The 23,165-nt window shown below is 44.1% G+C and overlaps 1 long non-coding RNA gene across 1 annotated transcript; it reads left to right on the forward strand.

The window, feature by feature from the left end:
• Positions 1 to 2,241: 2,241 nt before the first annotated feature.
• Positions 2,242 to 9,431, forward strand: LOC133556340 (uncharacterized). The gene is made up of 3 exons (XR_009807496.1): positions 2,242 to 3,745; positions 8,064 to 8,281; positions 8,607 to 9,431. It is a non-coding gene; the product is annotated as an uncharacterized LOC133556340 (long non-coding RNA).
• The last annotated feature ends 13,734 nt before the right edge of the window (positions 9,432 to 23,165 follow it).

Below are 23,165 nucleotides of genomic sequence, written 5' to 3' on the forward strand. Positions count from 1 at the left end.
TTGTTTGTTCTATGGCGCCATCTTTTGGACGAGATCAGCATGTGCTGCAGTGCCCTTCTGTTTAGTGCTTTCAACCCGAAATACAAATGCCGTTCCGCCTTCTAGTCATCCATGGCGTTTTTACTCGCATGGATTCTTCATTTATCACTCCAAGCAACATTTGAGAGTTTTACATTTAACTTAAACTATTTATACTTACTAAACCGTCCCATGTGTAATGTCTGCAGGAGGGTTTTCTTGCATATTTGTATGTGCTATTGTAATGTAATGAAGCTAACCACATTAGCATTAGCTAAAATGCTTAAAAGTGTTCTTGTAAGTAATATTGACTTACAATGGCGTTCTTTTTGTTTTTTTTCCGTTTCGTAAATTCACCAAAACATTACCGTGGAGTTATTGAGTCTGTTTAGCTGATTGGTGAGCTAACTTCCACAGCTAGCGGGATCATGACGATGACTTTTGTTTTGTTTGATCAGCCGCCTTTTTTTTTTAACAATATGTAAATTAATATTGACAAAATCATTCCGTGTAAATAAATCGTTTTCACAACGGTGCGGCTAATATATGAATAACAAACTTCTAAAATTTAGTGGGTGCAACTTATATATTTTATTTGGTACATTGTGAAATAATAAGTGTGACCAGTAGATGGCAGTCACACATAAGCGATACGTGTAGACTGCAATATGATGGCAGTCATACATAAGAGATATGTGTAGACTGCAATATTACTTAAGTAAGCAAGACCAAAATTGTATATATGTAGCCGAGCTAAATTATATTTTATTTGATTTTAATTTTGGTCATTTATTCATATCATTTTTTGTTCTGAACTTCCCCAAAAGTGCCTCTTATTGTTACTAGGTTCCACTCAATTATTTTCCGTTACATACCTTTTTGTTTACCTGGGGGGTGATTTGGCGTTGCACCTGGAGCTGGTAACTCACGTTTATGTTTCGCTCCCTTTATTTCTTTATAAACTTTTTGGTTGTCACTGTTAAAGTGTTTTATAAGAATGCACACTGTCTTGTGGCGTGCTGTAAAGAATAAGGGTTGAATTCCCGAACTTTCTTTTTATTAAAGTGTTGTAAAAACCGGACTTTTGTATGCTAAAGGATGTGTGGATTAGCTTAATGCTAGCGGCAGTTACTACAGGGTTTCCTGGCCCCCTAAATTAGCACACGGGTCAAAAACTCTGCTGCGTGTCTGTGTGGACATCTTGTGTGCCGCTGTGGTATTAATGTGAGTGTTTATTTTTTTTTCTTTCTTTATTCTGTAGTGGAGAGATATACTGTGAACTGTGTGCGACGCCCTATTCTTTTTTTCGAATGAAAAAAATATGTCATATTGGGGGGTTTGCAGCTTGCTGCGGGGTCGTTCACACAGGAAGCCAGACGGACATGGCGTTTGGGTAACAACATGATTTAATTTTAACTAAAAAAAGGTACAAACAAAAAGCGCTCACAGCGGAGGCACAACTTGGCTAAGGAACAAAACTAACACATAAACAGATTATGAACATGAATCAAAAAACACTTACTATGGCTTGACAAGAGCAGCATGGACTTTGGCATGAAAAAAACTGTCGTGGACAGAGCATGAAAACACAATGACGCCAGACCGACTGACCGGCAATGGCAGGCTTAAATAATGCCTCTGAATAGTGCTCGGGTAGCAGGTGAGCGGCCGGACGCTAATCAGAGACGGGTGAATGTAATTTGCAACCATGGCAACAAAACAAGAGAGTGAAAAAAAACCGGGAACTTAAAGAGTTCAAAGCTCAACAGAACATAGCCAAACAAGACATGATCAAAAGACATGACAAAAGGTATGTCTGTTAATGATTTTTTGGCATAGTTTATTGTAGAAAAAATATAAAATGAGTTGATGTGAGTGAGGAAGAAATTAGGTAAATTGCTGCACATGTTTGACCCTTTTTCCTAATTTATATTTTTGTTGTCTGCTGATGTATATATTTTACATACTGTTTTTTATTCAATTAATTTGTTTGAGACTATTTTATGCTTTGTTTGCCTTTTTATTATTGTTATTATTTCATTATTATTATAATTATTATTGTTTCTACATGTAAGCATATATTGAGTTTGAGTTTGAGTGAGCGCTGACTCCTGGAGTTGTGGAGATAGATAACGTGGACTGTGTGTGACGCCCTGTTCTTTTTGTTCCTATGAAAAAAAAAGGTGAATAAATCCTCCACAACTCAACTCCTGTGTGCCTCACGACAAAAGACAAAACGCAGAACAGTGACTCTTACAAAAATGGTGCCGTGAACCTGATTCTTCAGATCAGCTGCTACAGATCGCCGAGGTTATGCTGTGAGCAAGTAAGCGTATAGTACAGCAATCAGAAAGGATCCGTTGATCATTGAGACCTTCTACTTCCGGACGCCGAGATGAGCATTCGCATTTTCTTTTGCTCCCCCTCGGGAATAAAATCAACCGCTCGGATGATCCCACACTTCCTCATTTTTCTACTGTGGATCACGGATTTATATTTGAAACCACCACGGATACAATACCCTCTTGAAAGTGAAAGTCGTGAACTGGAAATGGACAATCACTGCAACTTCTACCTCCTTTGTATTTCATCGGCGAAGCACCTGGGCTTCGGAGATAATGTGATCCACTCATGCCTCACAGCGAATCGGAACAGAAGAAACAAGCCCCTGACTGGTAGGATAGACCGAAGATCTACAATTTTACTGTTACTTCTTCTCTCGGGAGACACTGAACTGTGGGACGGCGTGGCGCAGTGGAAGAGTGGTCGTGCGCAACCCGAGGGTCCCTGGTTCAATCCCCACCTAGTATCAACCTCGTCACGTCTGTTGTGTCCTGAGCAAGACACTTCACCCTTGCTCCTGATGGGTGCTGGTTAGCGCCTTGCATGACAGCTCCCTCCATCAGGGTGGGAATTTGTGTGTGAATGGGTAAATGTGGAAGTAGTGTCAAAGCGCTTTGAGTACCTCGAAGGTAGAAAAGCGCTATACAAGTACAACCCATTTAACTAAACCCTGGACCAATAACCACCCGGTTAATGTTGTCTCGCCTGGCAAAGCCTAGCAATGTTGTTGCTAACGAATCCGGGGAAGCTAGCTTAGCTGTCGGAGCTATGCTAAAAACATTACCTCTCCACCTACGCCAGCTCTCACTGTTCATCACCACACAAGCTCACCTGCGTTCCAGCAGTCGGCGGCACGACAGAGGACTTCACCCCGATCATCGGTGCGGCTGGCGGCCCGGAGACGGAGGAAGACAGCTCAGACACCGGTGAGGACAACAGCTCGGCGGCGGGCGGTGTAATGGCTTTTGACGACACCCTGGTCGCCATTAAAGTCGGCAGTGCGGAGGTCCTCCTAACCTCTCCCGAAACCCTGAGGGTCATCACCGCGTCACCTGGACCCCCCACGGCCTACAAAGGTTTCAGGGGACTCTTCGTAAATCCCTGGTCATTGTTCTCAACATCACAAAAACCCGCGAAAACCACGTCAACCCCCACCACTCCTACCTGGCCCACCCTCCCCCTCTTCAACTCCGCCCCTCCCCCAAGTCTTGCCACACAAACTTCAATAACAACCAACATCCCTCCATCTTCTGGACAGTACCTCTCCCCAACGGATTTTGATGTTCTTTTTGGTTCCGGCGGGCTACACATCATCCATCTTAATGTGAACAGCCTCTCTGGAAATAAAGTCGACCAAATCAGAGAAATGTTCCACAACAATAAGGTGAAAATCATGTGTTCCTCTAAAACTAAATTAGATGAAAGTGTTTCTGACTCAGAGATAGAGATAGAAAACTTCTCGGTCATCAGAAAGAACAGGAATAAACATGGTAGTGGTGTTTCTATGTATATTCACCAGGATATTAAATACAGAACTCGCTCTGATCTTAACCACAATACCCTTGAATCTGTGTGGGCAGAAATCAAATTCACAAACGCTACTGATAGGGACTGTATATAGACCCCCTAATCAGAGTGATTTCTATGGTACTCTTGAAGAGTGCTTAGCTGGTGTAGACAACGTGGAGAAAATTATAACTGGAGATCTTAACACAGATATTCAACGCAGAGATGCGCCGGTCTTCAAATCTTACAGCAAGTTCTGTAATGTGCACGCCCTCTCCCAGCTAATAACACTCCCCACACGGGTGTGTGATTCCACCCAATCAACCATAGATCTCATCCTCACATCAGACCGGCATAACATAAAAAATAGTGGGGTCATAATCTGTGGTCTTAGCGACCACTATATAACCTTTTGCATGCGCAAAATAACCAAACCCAAAGCCAATGGCCACATAACAGCTCAATCCAGATCCCTTAAAACATACTCCAGTGATCATTTCAACCTTAAATTAGGTGAGTGGGACTGGTCCCCTGTTCTCACCAGCAACCTGGTTGAAGATGCTTGGGATCGCTTCAAAACAGCGTTCCTAGTGATACTAAATCATATGGCTCCCGTGAAAACAGTCAGGATCAAAGCCTGCTCCGAACCATGGATCAATCCAGACCTACTAGCTGCCATAAAAGACAGAGACAAAAAATACTTCGAAAACCAAAAGTGAAAAACCGAAGTAGATAAACAACCCAATAATAATAACCTCAAATCACTCCTTTTTACACTCAAAAAGCAATGCAATAAATTAAGAAATAAGACAAACAACCTGACTAAATCCTTAAAAAAAATTACATCAACGACAAAATAGAGGAAAACACAAATAAGCCACGTGAGCTCTGGAAAATTCTCAACAACCAGCTTCCTGGATGCAGCTGGAAACTTAAAACCAGACTCACCAACATCAACATCAAGGAGGGTGACTCCCTCATTACAGACAAAATGGAGGTAGCAAGCAGACTTAACACCTTTTTCACCAGCATAGCCACAACTCTCGTCAACAAGCTGTCCCATCACGCTGGTCGCTTTGGTGTAGAACACATTAAAGCCTTCTACAGAAAGCTAGGAGTAATCAACAACAATTTCAAATTAGAAATGGTCTCAGCTGACGAGGTGACAATATTCCCTCCAGATTCCTCATGGACAATAATCACACATATAATAAACCTCTCAATCAAACAAGGCCAAGTACCCAAGGATTTCAAGATAGCAAGAGTAAACCCCCTTTATAAAAAAAAGGAAGCAAATCAGAACCTGGTAACTACCGACCTGTTTCTATTCTCAGTTTCATTTCGAAAGTAATGGAAAAAATTGTTTATGAACGGGCCGATAGATACCTTGCTACTAATAAACTAATGTACAAATTCCAATCCGGCTTCATAACTAACCACTCCACTGACACATGCCTTCTCTATCTGACCGACCACATCAAACATGAGGTGGACGCGGGCAAATACTGCGGCATGGTCATGCTGGACATTCAGAAGGCCTTTGACACCGTTAACCACACTATACTGTTGGATAAGCTCAGAGCAATTGGATTCGATAAAACCTCATCGAGCTGGATGCAATCTTACTTGCAGGGGAGGAAACAGGTGGTAGACGTGAACGGCACTGTGTCCCCTCCCCTCTCAGTAAGCTGTGGAGTCCCCCAAGGCGGTATACTAGGACCTTTACTGTTCCTAATATACATAAATGACATTCCATCAGTATGTGACTGTGAATTGTTCCTGTTTGCGGATGACTCGGCCCTGCTGGTATCCGGCAAGGACAAGTCACAGGTGGAACAAATCCTCAATGCTGAACTCCTTAGTATTTGCACCTGGCTCGCTGACAACAAGCTATCCATACACTTAGGTTAAACGGAATCCATCCTATTTGGGTCCCATATCAACCTTAAGAAAGTCAGTGACTTCACTATAAAAGTGGGTGACATTGTTATCACCAGGGAAGATGAGATCACCTACCTTGGTTCCATTCTAGAGGCCAATCTTTCCTGTGATAAAATGCCAACCAAGGTAATCAAAAAGGTCAACCAAAGAACGAGATTCCTCTACAGAATCTCATCTCTGGTCAGCAAAAGCACCTTCAAGATTCTAGCGGGAACTCTTATTCAACCCAGCACCCCAGCACCTCCAAAACTCTCAAATCTAGACTCCAAACATCCCAGAACAAGCTAGTCCGGTTACTTTTAGACCTCCACCCCATATCACACCTCACTCCTACACTCTTCTCCGAAGTGGGCTGAATCAGGGTGGAGGACAGAGTAAAACAACTTGCACTGAGCTTAGTCTATAAAATCCGCTACACCTCCCTGATACCGAAGTACATGTCAAACTACTTCCTTAACGTAAATGACCGCCATAACCATAACACCAAGGGGAGCTCCACAAACCACGTTAAACCCAGATTCCGATCTAACAAAGGTCTTAACTTATTATTTTTCTATGCCACCAACAGGTGTAAAAGTAACTGCATCTCTATCCTCCTTCAAAACCGCTCTAAAACAATACCTCCAGGCAACTTCAACCCTTTAATAATACCCTCCTCCATTCACATCCCATCTCCCCTGATTGTAAATAACTTAATGTAAATAATCAGATTTATTTCTAATGTATATACTCGTTCTTATGCTATCTGAACTCACTATCTTCTCTGCTCGCTGTACATATCCTACCAAGTGCTTCAATGTCCATTTCTTTGTTGATGCAATTGTTGATGACTGAAGTACTGATATCAACCAAAGCTCCTCATCCCACCCCCCGGATTGTAAATAATGTAAATAATTCAACGTATATACTATTATGATTAACTTATGTGATGACTGTATTATGCTGATAGTATATATTTGTACCATGAATTAACGTGGACCCCGACTTAAACAAGTTGAAAAACTTTTTCGGGTGTTACCATTTAGTGGTCAATTGTACAGAATATGTACTGAACTATCCAATCTACTAATGAAAGTTTCAATCAATCAATCATTCAATTTATAAAAGGGATTTTGTTTTGCTGTGGCTGTGTTTTTCCACAATTTATCCTTACGTTTCCTCACGTACAGTATCTCTATACCACATGTCCCTGTATAGATAAAGGCCTACTGAAATGAGATTTTCTTATTCAAACGGGGATAGCAGGTCCATTCTATGTGTCATACTTGATCATTTTGCGATATTGCCATATTTTTGCTGAAAGGATTTAGTAGAGAACATCGACGAAAAAGTTCGCAACTTTTGGTCGCTAATAAAAAAGCCTTGCCTGTACCGGAAGTAGCAGACGATGTGCGCGTGACTTCACCGGTTGTAGAGCTCCTCACATCCGCACATTATTTACAATCATGGACACCAGCAGCGAGAGCGATTCGGACCGAGAAAGCGACAATTTCCCCATCAAATGGAGCGAGGTGAAAGATTCGTGGATGAGGAAAGTGACAGTGAAGGACTAGAGGCCAGTGGGAGTGATTCACATAGGGAAGATGCTGTGAGAGGCGCCGTGGCAGCCGTGGGGGTGGCAGGACTACTCGGCCACCCCCAACAAGGGATAGAGCCATACCGTTTTGAACGCGACGCTGACAGTGACGGTCAAGAGGACGCTGATTATATTGATGCTGGAGTAGCACACGACATAGATCGCCTTCAGAATACAGAATGGTAAAATGTTATTTATTTATAGACTAGTTTTAGCTTGTGGCCTAGTCTTGCACTGTTACTGTTAGTGTTACAACTTACACCCCAGGCACAGGCCTATCTATAGACTACGTATCTATCATTGACACAATGTCAAAACTAATTATCCATCCATCCATTCATCCATCTTCTTCCGCTTATCCGAAGTTGGGTTGCGGGGGCAGCAGCCTAAGCAGGGAAGCCCAGACTTCCCTCTCCCCAGCCACTTCGTCTAGCTCTTCCTGGGGGATCCCGAGGCGTTCCCACGCCAGCCGGGAGACATTATTCCTATGGGCCACAGCTCCATATACCGGCAATACTAAAAATATGCATGTAAAAAAAAAAAGATATATATATATGCATGTAGATTAATAAGATCCACAAAAAGACATTGATAATATTAATTATTGCACATGTATATTGATTGCAGGTGTCAATTATATGATTTGATTTACAAATATTAAGAATATTTATATTTCCAGGTGAACATGTCACAACTGTGTGAACATGGAGACAGTGGCTGAGTGTGCCTGCTATCATGAGATACAGGCAGTGGTCAGAACCATGGAGCAGGAAAGGGTGGAGACGTGCATCATAGATCACCCTGGCTTTCAATCTGTGTGTCTGGATGAATGGGTGCTGCAGACAGCCTATACGCCTACAAACAGCAATATGGCGTGCTGCAGCAACAGCAAAATGAGTGAGGCACTAATAAGTTTAAATAATTATTTATTCCATCAACTTTTGTAAGATATGTCAGAATGAGCAATAAGCACTTTCTTATCTTATTCTTATTCTGTGAAATATACTGTGCTACAATGTACATGACATTATATATCATAGAAGTATTACATACATGGACCGTAGATGTCAACAATATTTACGATTTACTGCAACAGTAAATGACAAATGAATAGAATGCATGACAATGTCTTTTGCATCTCAGAGAACAGTGAGTGACTGTGTATCCACGTCTGGATAATAACAGTTGCCATAATTTGCTATCAACTCTTTTGTACTTGCAGGTGGAGACAATACACGATATATCGACAGTTTGTCCGCTTCTGCTGAGGATATCTGGGAAAGGAGATAAGGGTGGCACTACCAGCTTGTGTAGTACATAAGATTAGAACAACATTTCCATCGAAGGACTACACGGGTTTCCAAGACGTGCAGTGACTGCAACAGAGTCCACGTGGCCACTGTAGTTAATGCTTAGCGAAGCGACTCCTGTGCTTGGCGATGGCTTCCTCCTTGTCTGGCTTCTTCAGTTCATCCCAGAGGAAGGGAGGCACATCCACGGTGATGCTGACTGGTGTTCTCTCGTCAGGGGTCTGTCTGCAGCCAGCAAAAACTTCCCTGGTCAAGTCATCTACGTAGCCTGCAAAATACAATTGTACATTTTCCTGCTCACAACATAAGAAACTCATGGAGAGTGAAACCTGACACTATTATTATCATGGTACAAAGTGTCGAGTGTTTACATGTTTTGGGTTTTCTACACTTACATACCGGTATGTTGGCTCTGTCGCGATTTTCTTGACCACATGGCCCCCTGCTTTTTACTTCGGGTAGCGTACTGCATAGCGCTCAGCACCCGCTTTTGTAGTGGCTATAGGGCGGCTCGAGTTTTCATTCCAGTGCAGCCCAGCAAGCAGGTTCCTAGGTGTGGTAATAGAAAATGTATTAATTAGACATCGTGTACTTTACTCAGCAGGGAGCACAGATACATTTGAACGTGTATGTTTAATAGAGTCATATATCCATCCATCCATTCATCCATCCATTTCCTACCGCTTATTCCCTTTGGGATAGCGGGGGGTGCTGGTGCCTATCTCAGCTACAATGGGGCGGAAGGCGGGGTATACCCTGGACAAGTCGCCCACCTCATCGCAGGGCCAATACAGATAGACAGACAACATTCACACTCACATTCACACACTAGGGACCATTTAGTGTTGCCAATCAATCTATTATATGCAAAAGTAAGACATACATTTTCGGTGCGAACTGTGTAAGATAAAAGACACTTTATTTAGTCATGCTATCAAGACTGGTTGGCATATTGTTGCCGGACTTGTTCCCCCGTGGATGCGTCGACAAGAACACAGTGAAGGTAAGATTAAATGATTTATTTAAGTCACAAAAGAACAAAAACACTGGAGCTAAGCAAAAGGCAAACAAAAGCGCTAGCATCAAAGGCTAGGAAGACAAACAGATAAACTAAACTTGGCACGAAGGCAAGAAAAAGGAAAACAAAACATTTAGCATGAGAGCTAAAATAAACAGAACGCAGCGCGAGGGCTAGCGAGTAGAAATGTGGTCAGTCAGTCATAAATAGTTGCGTGAAAGCAAACTAGGATCCCAGGAAGAATAATGAAGAGAGGCAGGGTTATATATGGCAGTAATTAAATGTAACAGGTGTGCGGGAACCGAGAGTAGCAGCTGAAACTAATAAGAAACCATGGAAACAGACTAAACAGGAACTAAGTCGTCAAATGACGGATTGTGATACAAAACTAGAGAACAAAACAACAAACTGTGAAGATCCGAGCAACGGATCGCAACAGGATCCCCCCCAAAAGGACAGATCCCAGATGTCCCAAAAACAACAAAGAAAACTTGAACCCCCTCCCCACAACAAGAAAGTCCACAAACGAAGGGAGGGCTGAGGGAGGCCATGGTGGAAGGTCGCCCGGTTGCTTGTCCCCGAATCCACAGAGGACAAGTCAGGTGGCGGAGGTGGATGGAACGCCGCTGCCGCGAAAGTTTTGGTGGGTGACCTGGAAAAGGCCACATCGGTGGCCGTTGAGAAGGTGTGCGTTTCCTCCCCTCTAGTTGTGAAAAAAGTTCTTTTGAAAAAGGAGAAAAACCCATAGATTTGGGCTGGGCTTGAGACCTTGGGGGCGGAGACAAAAAAGTAGGTGAATATTGTTAACTAAATTTACATCTAGCCAAAACGTCTTGATAGAATTTTACTTTATCAATCATGTCCAAATCATTAACAACTGACTGAGAGTTTGAATGTTTAAAAAAAAAATGATTCAGTGATGTCACCGGGGGGGCGTTACCGAAATGACGTAACTGCTGCAGTCCGTGAGAGGGATAGATCAGCCGGAGAGAAGTTTGGGGAAACAAACAAAAGGATTACCAGGCATGTGAGGGTAATCCTGGATGGGTAGAAGCGGGCTGTGCTCTGGGGATGAACGTCGTGGAATGAGAGCGTCACTGCCGCGAGGCGGGGCCCTCCTCTGGGTCCTCCGCCTACGCTGGGCCTTGCGAGCGGCTTGAGAGGGAACGTCTCCATACCAGAGAGAATTTAGCAGGACCAGAAACCCACTTGGTCCCCGCATATTGTCCTCACCTTGCCCGCAGTGGAGTGTCTCCGGCTCCCATGCTCGGGGCCTCATCCATGTGCCTTCATCGAAGGCTTCCTCGAAGCTGCCAGACGAAAAGGAACTTCTTTTCTTTGCTGGGATCCTACTCTTAAGACTGGTTGGCAAATTGTTGCCGGACTTGTTCCCCCGTCGATGCATCGACAAGAACTAAGTGAAGGTAAGATTAAATGATTTATTTAAGTCACAAAAGGGAGCTAAAACACAAAAACACTGGAGCTAAGCAAAAAGGCATTGAAGGCTAAGAAGACAAACAGATAAACTAAACTTGGCACGAAGGCACGAAAAAGGAAAACAAAATATTTAGCATGAGAGCTAAAATAAACAGAATGCAGCGCGAGGGCTAGCGAGTAGAAATGTGCTGAGTCAGTCATAAATAGTTGCGTGAAAGCAAACTAGGATCCCAAGGAACAATAACGAAAAGAGGCAGGCTTATATATGGCAGTAATCAAATGTAACAGATGTGCGGGAACCGAGAGTAGCAGCTGAAACTAATAAGAAACCATGGACACAGACTAAACAGGAACTAAACCGTCAAATGACGGAGAGTGATAGAAAACAAGAAAACAAAACAACAAACTGTGAAGATCCGAGCAGCGGATCGCAACAAATGCGTCCATACAATGTGTGTGTACATTTATAAATTATTAGTAAATTTGAATACAAATGTTTGTGTATTAAACTGTTTATAGTCAGCTATTAAAGATTGATCTCCTGCAATAATGAAGCTGTTTTGTAGCAACAATTCAAAAATCCTTTATAAATACATTTATTGAATAATACTTCAACAAAATATGAATGTAAGAAATTTAACAATGCAATATTCAATGTTGACAGCTGGATTTTTTTGTGGACATCTTCCATAAATATTGATGTTAAAGATTTCTTTTTTGTGAAGAAATGTTTAGAATTAAGTTCATGAATCCAGATGGATCTCTATTACAATCCCCAAAAAGGGCACTTTAAGTTGGTGATTACTTCTATGTTTAGAAATCTTTATTGTCACGCCTATAGATCATGTTTTGTTTTGGTCATGTTATGTTTTTTGGACACTTGTTTCCTGTTTTGAACTTCCTGGTTTGTTTTTGTTTCCATAGTAACTTATTACTTTCCACCTTGTCTCCAAGTCACGCCCCGGTCCTCAGTTCTCACACCTGTTAATCATTATCACAGTCATTATTTAAGCTATTCTGTTTCTCTCTTCGTCCTGGCAACTTCCCACATTTCCCAACTCCTTTCATGCCAGAGACCATGCTCTTCATTTTGTCCACGCCACGTAAGTTTTTGTTGTTTATGCCACAGTACAAGTTTTTGTTTCATGTTTATAGTCCAGGGCTAGCACCAAGTCCAAGTCCAGCACCAAGTCCAAGTTCAGCACCAAGTCCAAGTCCATGGCTAGCTCCATGTCAATGGCTAGCACCAAGTCCAAGTCTACGGCTAGCACCAAGTCCAAGTCCACGGCTAGCACCAAGTCCACATCGGGCCCCAGTGCCTGCACAACGCCAAGCTCCAGTCTCTCCTCCACGTCGGGCCCCAGTGCCTGCGCCACAAGAGGTACCATTGCTTGCACCACGTTGGGTCACAGTGCCTGCACCACGTCAAGCTCTAGTGCTGGCACCACGTCAAGCTCCATTGCCTGCAACACGCCAGGCCCCAGTGCCTGCACCACAAGAGGTACCAGTGCCAGCACCATGTCGGGCTCCATTGCCTGCACCACGCCAGGCCCCAGTGCCTGCACCACAAGATGTACCAGTGCCTGCACCACGACAAGCTCCAGTGCCTGCACCACGCCGAGCCCCAGCGCCTGCACCACTACAGGTATCAGTGCATGCTCCACGCCAAGCTTTAGTGCCTGCACCACGCCAAGCTCCAGCGCCTCCAGTAACAGCACCCCGCCAAGCTTTTCCGCCTGCCACGATGACGCCACCTGACTCTGCCCCGGGGGATACGGGGACACGTGGTCTGGCGACCCACCGCCATGTCCCCCTCCCGCCCACCCATGACTATTGATCATAGTTTTGTTTTTTGTTTTTGTTTTTTACATCTGGGAGCTGTCCTTAACAGGGGGGGCTCGAAGAAAACCAAAGTCCAAGTCCAAGTGTGACAGAAGTTGCCAGCAGAAGTTTCTTCGCAGACAATTTGGACGAGGCTTCTTTGGCGGTCCTGCGCGCGATAGAAGAGGAAACTCTGCGTTATTCCTCCGAGGAGCGCACAGATCTCTTGTGGGGTCCAACCGGCAAACTAGGGCCGATCATCGCCGTGTCACCGCGCTCCCGGAAGCACAGCTCCCGATGAAGGACTTCAGGGAGGGCTTCCGCGAGTGGATTGGACGTGTCGTCTCCGCAAGCTACTCCCCCTCCGGGCGGAAGTGAGCCACGTACTGCTCGGCTTTCCCAGGACAACGTCACGCCACCGTCAACAGATGACATCACAGACGAAGATTTTGTTTTTCTCAACTCTCTTTTTTGTCAGCCGCTCCCAACTAAAGACTCTATGTCCATATCAAAACTCTATCAGAACATGTTTTTGAACTCTTTATCAAAACAGTCACAGCCATCTAAATTTCATGCCAGTGCCTGCACCACTACAGGTACCAGTTTATGCTCCACGCCAAGCTTCTCTGCCTGCACCACGCCAAGCTCCAGCGCCGCCAGTAGCAGCACCCCGCCAAGCTTCGCCGCCTGCCACGATGATGCCACGTCAGGTACAGCGACCTTCTACGCGTCGTCGCCACCTGACTCTGCCATGGTGGATCCAGGGACACGTGGTCTGGTTTTTCGGGCACTTGTTTCCTTGTTTTGCACTTCTTGGTTTGTTTTTGTTGCCATAGTAACTCATTAGTCTCCACCTGGTCTCCAAGTCCTCAGTTCTCACACCTGTTAATCATTATCATAGTCATTATTTAAGCCATTCTGTTTCTGTCTTTGTCCTGGCAACTTCCCAACGTTCCCAACTCCTTTCATGCCAAAGACCATGCTCTTCATTTTTTTTTGTCCATTTTGTTGTTTATGCCACAGTGCAAGTTTTTGTTTCATGTTTATAGTTATAGCCTCTGTGCTAGTCTTTTGTTTTTTTCATTAGCCAAGTTTGTTTTCCGCCCTCGTGTGCGCCCTTTGTTTGCCTTTTGTTGTAGTCTACTTGTTTAATAATAAATCAACATGTACTCACATTCACGTCTGGCTCGTGCAAACCATCCTGTGCGTCGAAGAAACAACCAAAGTCCATGTGTGACATTTATTTAGAAATGAATAACTAGTTATTTTTATATCTTTTTTTTCCCAAATAGTTCAAGAAAGACCACTACAAATGAACAACATTTTGCATTGTTATACAATTTAATAAATCAGAAACTGATGACATAGTGCTGTATTTTACTTCTTTATTTATTTTTTTCAACCAAAAATGATTTGCTCTGATTAGGGGGTACTTGAATTAAAAAAATGTTCACAGGGGGTACATCACTGAAAAAAAGTTGAGAACCACTGCTGTAGTATTTTTCTACCTGGCCCCCAAAGTCCTAGTGGCAGGTGGTAACCACCGACGCCACCGACAGGCGATCAGCCTAATTCTTACCTGTATGATTAGGCTATCGAACGCCTCCACCATAATACACTGTACTTTATGTGTGTGGTCCAATCCAACCGTGTTCGCTTCTTCTTAGTAGTTCCCTATATTAATTGAACAAATTGTAAAAGATTCAGCAACACAGATGTCCGGAATACTGTGTACTTATGCGATTAAGCAGACGACTTTTGGCCGTGATTGGTGCTGGAAGAACATGTCCGCTACAACCGTTGACTTCACGCTCACGCGTCATCATATGCGTCATCATTCCGCGACGTTTTCAACAGGATACTTCGCGGGAAATTTAAAATTGTAATTTAGTAAACTAAACCGGCCGTATTGGCATGTGTTGCAATCATTGATATATAAACTATCAGACTACGTGGTCGGTAGTAGTGGGTTTCAGTAGGCCTTTAAATTTTATTTCAACGTCATATTCCCACTGTTAAATTCATTGTGTTTGAAATATATCGGATTTTACACCATTTGGGAGGGGTCAAGGGTGGATGCAAGCAGGTACTGGAGCGCAAGCTAGGCAGCCAGCCTTTAGCAGCCCTGATCGTACCCCTGTAGCAAGGCAAATGTTTTCCACTCCCATCGCTGTTAATAATGACACCCGCGCATAATTGCGTGACCTTTTAGGGGAGTTGGGAACCCACATTGGTGACACTGTTGTTAGCCGCATATTAGCCAACCAAACACCTCCCCCCACACTTAGTTGCCCACACCCATGACTCCACCCCTGCTCGAGCCAATGCCCTCCCCAGTTGATTTGTCTCGACTGAACATTATGGTAAAAGCAGCTGTCAAAGAACCAGTGATGTATAGGGGGGATGGCTCAGACAAATACACCGTACAAGAGTGGATAGATATTAATGGACGCTTACCTACAAAAAAATAATTGTCCGACTACAGAGCAGGCGGATGAAATCCTCAGTCATCTTTTAGGACGAGCTAAAAATATTGTTAAAGTGGGGCTGAAGAGTAGTGCTGATATGAACACACACCCTGAAGTGGTATACAACTCAGAAGATACTTCAGTTACTCTCCCATGTCTGGCTTACCGATGGCTGATTTCTATTCTACATAGCCTGACGCAAATGTGGGTTCGGCTCAATACAGCAGCCAAGCACGCTGACCAACATCAGTGGAAAAATGGAGAAAAGATGGAGAACATGTCAGCGCAAATTGCTATAAAGTTCATCAGGTACTGGCCCAACCCCAAACTCTCCAGTGTGTTCCGATGGTCAGCCGTGGAGGTACAAGAACCTTTCGACGAGCACCAGAGGTAGCATCAGGCAAGGAAGGGGGCAGAGAAGTACCTGTCAACCTGTAGTTGAGGAGCTGACTGCAATAAGAGCGGGTGTTCAGGAACCTTCTACACAGACAAAGGTGACTGCAGTCACCACTTTAGAAGCAAGGGCTTTAGAACAAGTCCCAAGCATGCTAGAGGGCGTTTTGGCCAGATCAGCCTCCCCAGTCCAACAACCGACCCGACACGCCCCACTTTTCTTGTGTATGTGGTGACAAAACTCACATCACACGTGAACACTGCATGAAAGAGAAGAGGTGCTTTGGGTGCCTGGAACCTGGCCACACAAGGAGAGATGGCCACACAGGCCGCTCCATGCCAAACCCAAGAAGAGAACCACACACCCAACCAGGGAAACTGAAGAAGACCTACATGCAATATATGAGGAGAGCTGCAAGACTACACCGAATGGTAGTGTCATGAGTTTCCAGAATATACACAAGCTTGAGAAAGCAAATGATCTATTCTACACTGATGTGCTGGTGAATGACCAAATTGCACTGTATGCCATGCTAGACCCTGGTTCAATGGCTTGTACGATGAGTGAAGAAGCAGAAGAGGAGCTCCATAAGGCAGGGTTGCTGTCACAGGGTGCCCAGTCCACCAAATACATTTTTCTGGTGGGTTGTGGTGGTGTGCATGTGCGACCCAAGTGCATTCACCAGTTAAAGTTGAAAATCTACGGCCAAGAAGCAGTCGTGCCCACATTAGTCGTGCCAGGCCATCGTGACCAAATGATAGTAAGTATCAATTTGCTGAAACACTTGCTACGCCAATTCAAACAAGATCCTAGCTATTGGCGTGTGATGAGTAAAGCCGACTCTACTGGTGAACCAGGCATCGAGCAGTTCTTGAGCATGCTCTCGGCAAAACAAGATGGAAAGGTGACATTATCCCAGACGTCATTGGAACTGTGAAGCTTACTAATGCTGTGCCACTGGTACCAAAACAGGAGCACGTAGTGTGGGGAAAGCTTCCTGGAAAGGCTCCTATCTGTGAGGGAAGTACCATACTGGTAGAACCGGCAAAATCCCACTCCAACCTGAAGAGCGTCATGGTAGGAAGAACTGTGGCATCAATGAGCGGAGACAGGTGGGTTCCTGTGAAGGTCGTGAACCCAAGTGACAAGCATGTAACACTGAGGAGGAACATAAAGTTAACTGATGTTTCACCATATGTGGCACTTGAAGATTTTGATCTTGGAGTGGACTATGTCGCCAACACAGGGCTAAAAGCACAAGGCCAAAGCGTAAGAGCAAACACTGACCATGTGCCTGACATCTCTGTAAATCTCGCCCTTCAGGATAAGCTTGCTGATCTTGGGTTGGACGACATAGACATCCACTCATGTGAAGTGTCCCCTTATTGGAAGAGTCAGCTTGTGGAACTCATACAGAGGCATGATGATGTGTTCTCCAAGAACAAGCTGGACTGTGACCAAAGACTTTGTCCACAGGATCCATCTGACTGATGAGCGCCCCTTCCGACTAGCATACCGCTGTGTCCCACCAAGTCAATTCCAGAAACTAAGAGAGGTCCATTCTGAGATGGAGAAGAACAACATCATACGCAAGTCATCAAGTGAGTGAGCCTCGCCATTAGTACTGGTTTGGAAAAAGAATGGCGAACTACGCATCTGTGTAGACTACCGGTGACTTAATGCACGCACCGTGAAGGATGCCCTTCCAGTACCTCACCAAGCTGACTGTTTGGCTGCGCTAGGGGGAAATGCCATATTCAGCGCCATGGACTTGACATCGGGGTTCTACATGTCCCCATGCACGAACAGGACAAGAAGTTTACTGCCTTCACTACACCAGTAGGCCTCCATGAGTTTAACTGACTACCCCAAGGCCTGTGCAACAGCCCGGCAAGTTTCACGCGCCTCATGATGAGTGTCTTCGGCGACCAAAACTTCTTGACCTTGCTGTGCTACCTCGACAATGTTTTGGTCTTTGCCCCAAATGAAGAGGAAGCCCTCAAAAGACTCGAAATGGTCTTTAAGCGGTTGAAATGACATAGGTTTAAGTTGGCCCAGAAGAAGTGTAATTTCCTCCGGCGAAGTGTCAAGTTCTTGGGCCCTATCATTGATGAGAATGGGGTTTCCACTGATTCTGAAAAGATACAAGTTATCACAGATATGAGTAAAGCGGACTTGATGATGGCGGATGGAGTCACACCTTCAGCAAAAAAGATTAAGTCTTTTCTTAGTATGGTAATATATTACCAGAGATTCATATAAAACTGTTCCAGTATGGCAAAGCCCCTGTTCTCTCTGACCACCGCTGCGACTGGAAAGGCCAACACAAAATGAGCTTCTCACTGAGCCCAAAAACTCAGCCCAGGTGATTGTGCTCATGAACAGAGGGACACATTCAACCGACTAAAGGCTGCTCTGTTGAACTCAGTTGTGTTGGCCAATCCGGACTTTGGTAGCTCTTTCATCCTCTCAACCGACGCTTCATTGGACGGATTGTGCGCTGTCCTCTCTCAAGTCCCTGAAGGAGGGAGCAAAGCACGTCCCATCGCCGTTGCAAGCAAAGCCCTGAGTCTTTCACTAACCAAGTATCCAGCCCATCGTTTGGAGTTCCTCGCTCTCAAGTGGTCAGTGTGTGACAAATTCAGCCATTGGCTGAAAGGACACTCCTTCACTGCTTGGACTGATAATAACCTGCTAACCTAAATCCTGACAAAGCCAAAGTTGGATGCTTGTGAACAGCGTTGGGTGTCAAAGTTGGCTCCATACGACTTCAGTATCCAATATATCCCAGGCAGTAAGAACATTGTTGCAGATGCCATGAGCAGGCAACCCTACATCAAGCCACAGGTCAGCGAGAGACTTATAGCAGAGCCATATGAGGCTCTGCTCGAGGAAGCGCAACATATCCGGGATGACAGGATACAGCTGCTAGCGGGGTGTATAAAATAGTCAGGGGTGTCATGAATACAAAGGATTCTGGGTATTTGTTGTGTTGCGTTTATGTTGTGTTACTGTGAGGATGTTCTCCCGAAATGTGTTTGCCGTTCTTAATTAGTGTGGCTTCACAGCGTGGCGTATATTACTAAGAGTGTTAAAATTGTTTATCTCACAACCATTAGTGTACTCTGTGTCACCCAGTATGCCTTGCAGTCATGTGTGTGTTGCCACGGAGGCCACACACAACATGTTGCTGGACTGACAAGCAGATCGTACATGCTGTAGAAGGCGACAAAGCCAATGGCTTCATAGCATGCCCTAATACTTATTATCTGGGTGACTGTCGGCAGTCATTCAAGAGAATAATAGCGTCCCTTATTGTCTTCTTCGCTTTATGACACGGGTCTTAAATGGCTTTTTGAATGGCAAAAGATACCGATCCTAGAACCATGAATATCAAATATTTCCGGATGGTTCAACCGCTACCCGCCCGAATCTAATTAAAATCTATTTTTTCCTCATGTCAACCGCCCGACCCGCGGTTTATCCGCGGACTCCGTGGATGAGACCGCAAACCGCGCATCTCTACTGTGGATGTCCTGGTCGTCACTGACCACTTCACAAAAATGGCTCAGGCTGTACAACCATGTCATGATCAGTCAGCAAAGCAGGTTGCTCTTCAACTCTGGGATCGATACTTTTGTGTCTAAGGCTTTCCAGAGAGAATTCATTCTGACCAAGGAGCCAACTTTGAGAGCCAGTTGATCCGAGAGTTGCTGCTGATCTCCGCGGTAAAGAAGTCGAGGACAACGGCTTATCACCCCATAGGAAACAGTGTGGTTGAACGCTTTAACCCGACTTTGGTAAGTTTGATCAGAGCTCTCCCTCCAAGAGCCAAGCAAAAATGGCCCCAAATGTTGCAGACGTTGAATTTCGCCTACAACTGCACCGCCCATTCGTTGACGGACTATGCCCCATTTTATCTAATGTACGGGAGAATCCATAGACTCCCAGTTGACGTAATGTTCCACAATGTGGATAGGGACTGTGACAGGACTATGATAAATATGTCCTCAAACTGAGGGAGGAGCTAAAAGAGGCATTATCATCTGCCCAGGCCAATGCTGTCACCAGTCAGCGTCATCAGACTGAACTGTACAACCAAAGGACCAAAGGTCATGACATCGCTGAGGGAGACCAAGTACTGTTGTCTAACAAATGGGAAAGAGGACTCAAGAAGTTGTCGGACAAATGGGAGTCCGTCCCGTATGTGGTTGTCTCAAGAGACCCGATGTGTCATACCTACCGGATTAGGAACACTTGAGAAGGTTGTCCATCGCAACCGCCTCTTGTGTGCCAACTTTTTCCCGCTTGAGTTGGAGATTAAAGAGAATGTTGAATCATCATTCACTTAGTCACCAACGTCAAGCCATGATGAGACACAAAGTTGGGTTTCGGATGTGGTGACGGGACAAGTCACAGAAGACCAAACAGCCAGTTGGGTTGTAGACAGTGCTTTTGCCAATTCGCCATCAGAATGTCTGGATGCTGATACGGAGCTTGAAGACCCTGATTTGGATGTAAGTGCCAGCCAGAGGCCAAGGAGTGTGTCAAGTGTATTTGATGGGACAGGCCATGGCGACAACCCCCCAAGCACAGCGGTCAGTGTTGTCTCCCGTAAGAACGAGGGTGGGTAGCCTGGTGAAACCTAATTCAGAACATGACTAAGAAGAAAATATCTGTTTCAGTTACAAACCTCTGTAAACCATCAAGTATAGTTGTGTATTCCAATGTTTGGGTTGAACATGTATTACAGTAGCATTGATCAATATTAGGTACTCCTTGTCTTGTGAAAGGTATATATTTTTATTACCTTTGTAAAGTCATTTGTAAGGTGGTGTAAAAGGCACCTCTTTTTTTGCAAATGCACCCAGGAGGGTTGCGCAGCCCTCCTCTGCCCTTTTCTCAGTGATGTGAGTAACTAATAAGTTGCATAACATGAATGTATTGGATTACTCTGCTAAGTCTTGAAGTATTTTGGTGAAGTTTAGAGGGGAGTATGTAGCCGAGCTAAATTTGATTTGATTTGATTTTCATTTTGGTCATTTTATTCACATAATTATTTTTGGGGGGAACCTCCCCAAAAGTGTCTCTTATTGTAAATAGGTTCCACTCTATACTGTCCGTTACATACCTTTGTGTTTCCCTGGGGGGTGATTTGGCGTTGCACCTGTGTGAGCAGCTTCAGTGAGCACTGACTCCTGGAGCTGGTAAGTCACGTTTATGTCTCTCTCCCTTTATTTTTTTATAAACTTTTTGGTTGTCACTCTTAAAGTGTTTTATAAGAATGCACACTATCTTGTGGCGTGCTGTTAAGCATGCGGCAGTTACTACGGGGTTTCCTGGTCTCGTGAGTTTACGCACGGGTCAAGAACTCCGCTGCGTGTCTGTGTGGACATCTGTGGTATTACTGTGAGTGCGTATTTTTTTTCTTTCTTTATTCTGTAGTGGAGAGAGATACTGTGGACTGTGTGTGACGCCCTGCTCTTTTGTTCCTATGAAAAAAAGGTATGTCTGTTAATGATTTTTTGGCATAGTTTATTGTAGAAAAAATATCAAATGAGTTGATGTGAGTGGGGAAACAAATTGGTAAATTGCTGCACATATCAAGGACCCTTTTTCATAATGTATATTTTTGTTGTCTGCTGATGTATATATATACTTTATGTACTGTTTTTTATTCAATACATTTGTTGGGGACTATTTTATGCTTTGTTTGCCTTTTTATTATTGTTATTATTATTTTTTTATTATTATTGTTTCCACGTGTAAGCATAAATTTAGTTTGAGTTTGAGTGAGCACTGACTCTTGGAGCTGTGGAGAGAGATATTGTAGACTGTGTGTTCTTTTTGTTCCTATAAAAAAAAAGGTTAATAAATCCTCCACAACTCAACTCCTGTGTGTGCCTCACGACAAAAGACACAACGCAGAACAGTGACTGTTACATATGGTCTATTCAAAATTACACACGGCTCTCAGAAATCTATAAATGTTTTAGTCCGACTTTGGTAAGCTATGAAGCTGCACCGCTCGATGGATTGTACTGTGCTTCAACATACTTAGACATAGACTTGAGTATTATTATGGAATGTCTATAAGGTAAGACATATTATCTGTCGTTTTGTTTCGTAATATTATGCAAAAGAAACTTTTTTTACCTTCTGGTACCTGCTGATCTGTATTTGGGATCTGCGTAAGTCCTGAAAATGTGCATGCTTCCGCCTTCGTAGTCCGTACCGACACCGCGGTCGATAAGTTTCTTCTTTTTCTCTATCTTCTTGTTATGGGATATGCTGTTGCCTTTTATACAAACCCCATTTCCATATGAGTTGGGAAATTGTGTTAGATGTAAATATAAACTGAATACAATGATTTGCAAATCATTTTCAACCCATATTCAGTTGAATATGCTACAAAGACAACGTATTTGAATTTTTAACTGATAAACTTTTTTTTTTTGCAAATAATCATTAACTTTAAAATTTGATGCCAGCAACACGTGACAAAGAAGTTGGGAAAGGTGGCAATAAATACTGATAAAGTTGAGGAAAACTCATCAAACACTTATTTGGAACATTCCACAGGTGTGCAGGCTAATTGGGAACAGGTGGGTGCCATGATTGGGTATAAAAACAGTTTCCCAGAAAATGCTCAGTCTTTCACAAGAAAGGATGGGGCGAGGTACACCCCTTTGTCCACAACTGCGTGAGCAAATAGTCAAACAGTTTAAGAACAACAGAGATATAAAGACTACACCTTTTGTAAAAAAAATATTTATGGGTTCAAAGGTCAAGGGGGTGGGGCTTAACCCAGAAATGGGTGGGGCTTAACCTGGAAATGGGTGGAATTGAATCCGGAAGTGGGCGGGGGGTTACCCGGAAGGGGTGTGGTTAAGACCGGAAGAGGGTGTGGTTTAACCAAAAGAGGGTGGAGTTTAACCAGGAAGAGGGTGGAGCTTTGACCAGGAAGAGGGTGAAGCTTTAACCAGGAAGATGGTGTTGTTAAGACCAGAAGAGGGTGTGGTTTAACCAGGAAGAGGGTGGAGTTTAACCAGGAAGGACCTAAGACCGGAAGAGGGAGTGGTTAAGAGGGAACAAAGGAGGGTTTAGTGTGATAGCCATTTGTTTGACCCGGGGTCAATTTTGTGGAATGGTGTATTGATGGATGGGAATGTTACGTGTGGTAAAATGTGGGAAAAATGTGGATTGAATGGATGAGGTCAGCCATCTGTTTGACCTTGGTTAAATTTTGTGGAATGGTGTATTGATGGATAGGAATGGTATGTGTGGTAAAATGTGGGGAAAATGCGAAGGAGGCTATGATGAGGGGTGTGAG

This window comes from Nerophis ophidion, linkage group LG07 (genome assembly GCF_033978795.1).
Source record: "Nerophis ophidion isolate RoL-2023_Sa linkage group LG07, RoL_Noph_v1.0, whole genome shotgun sequence".
Classification (NCBI taxonomy): Eukaryota; Metazoa; Chordata; class Actinopteri; order Syngnathiformes; family Syngnathidae; genus Nerophis; species Nerophis ophidion.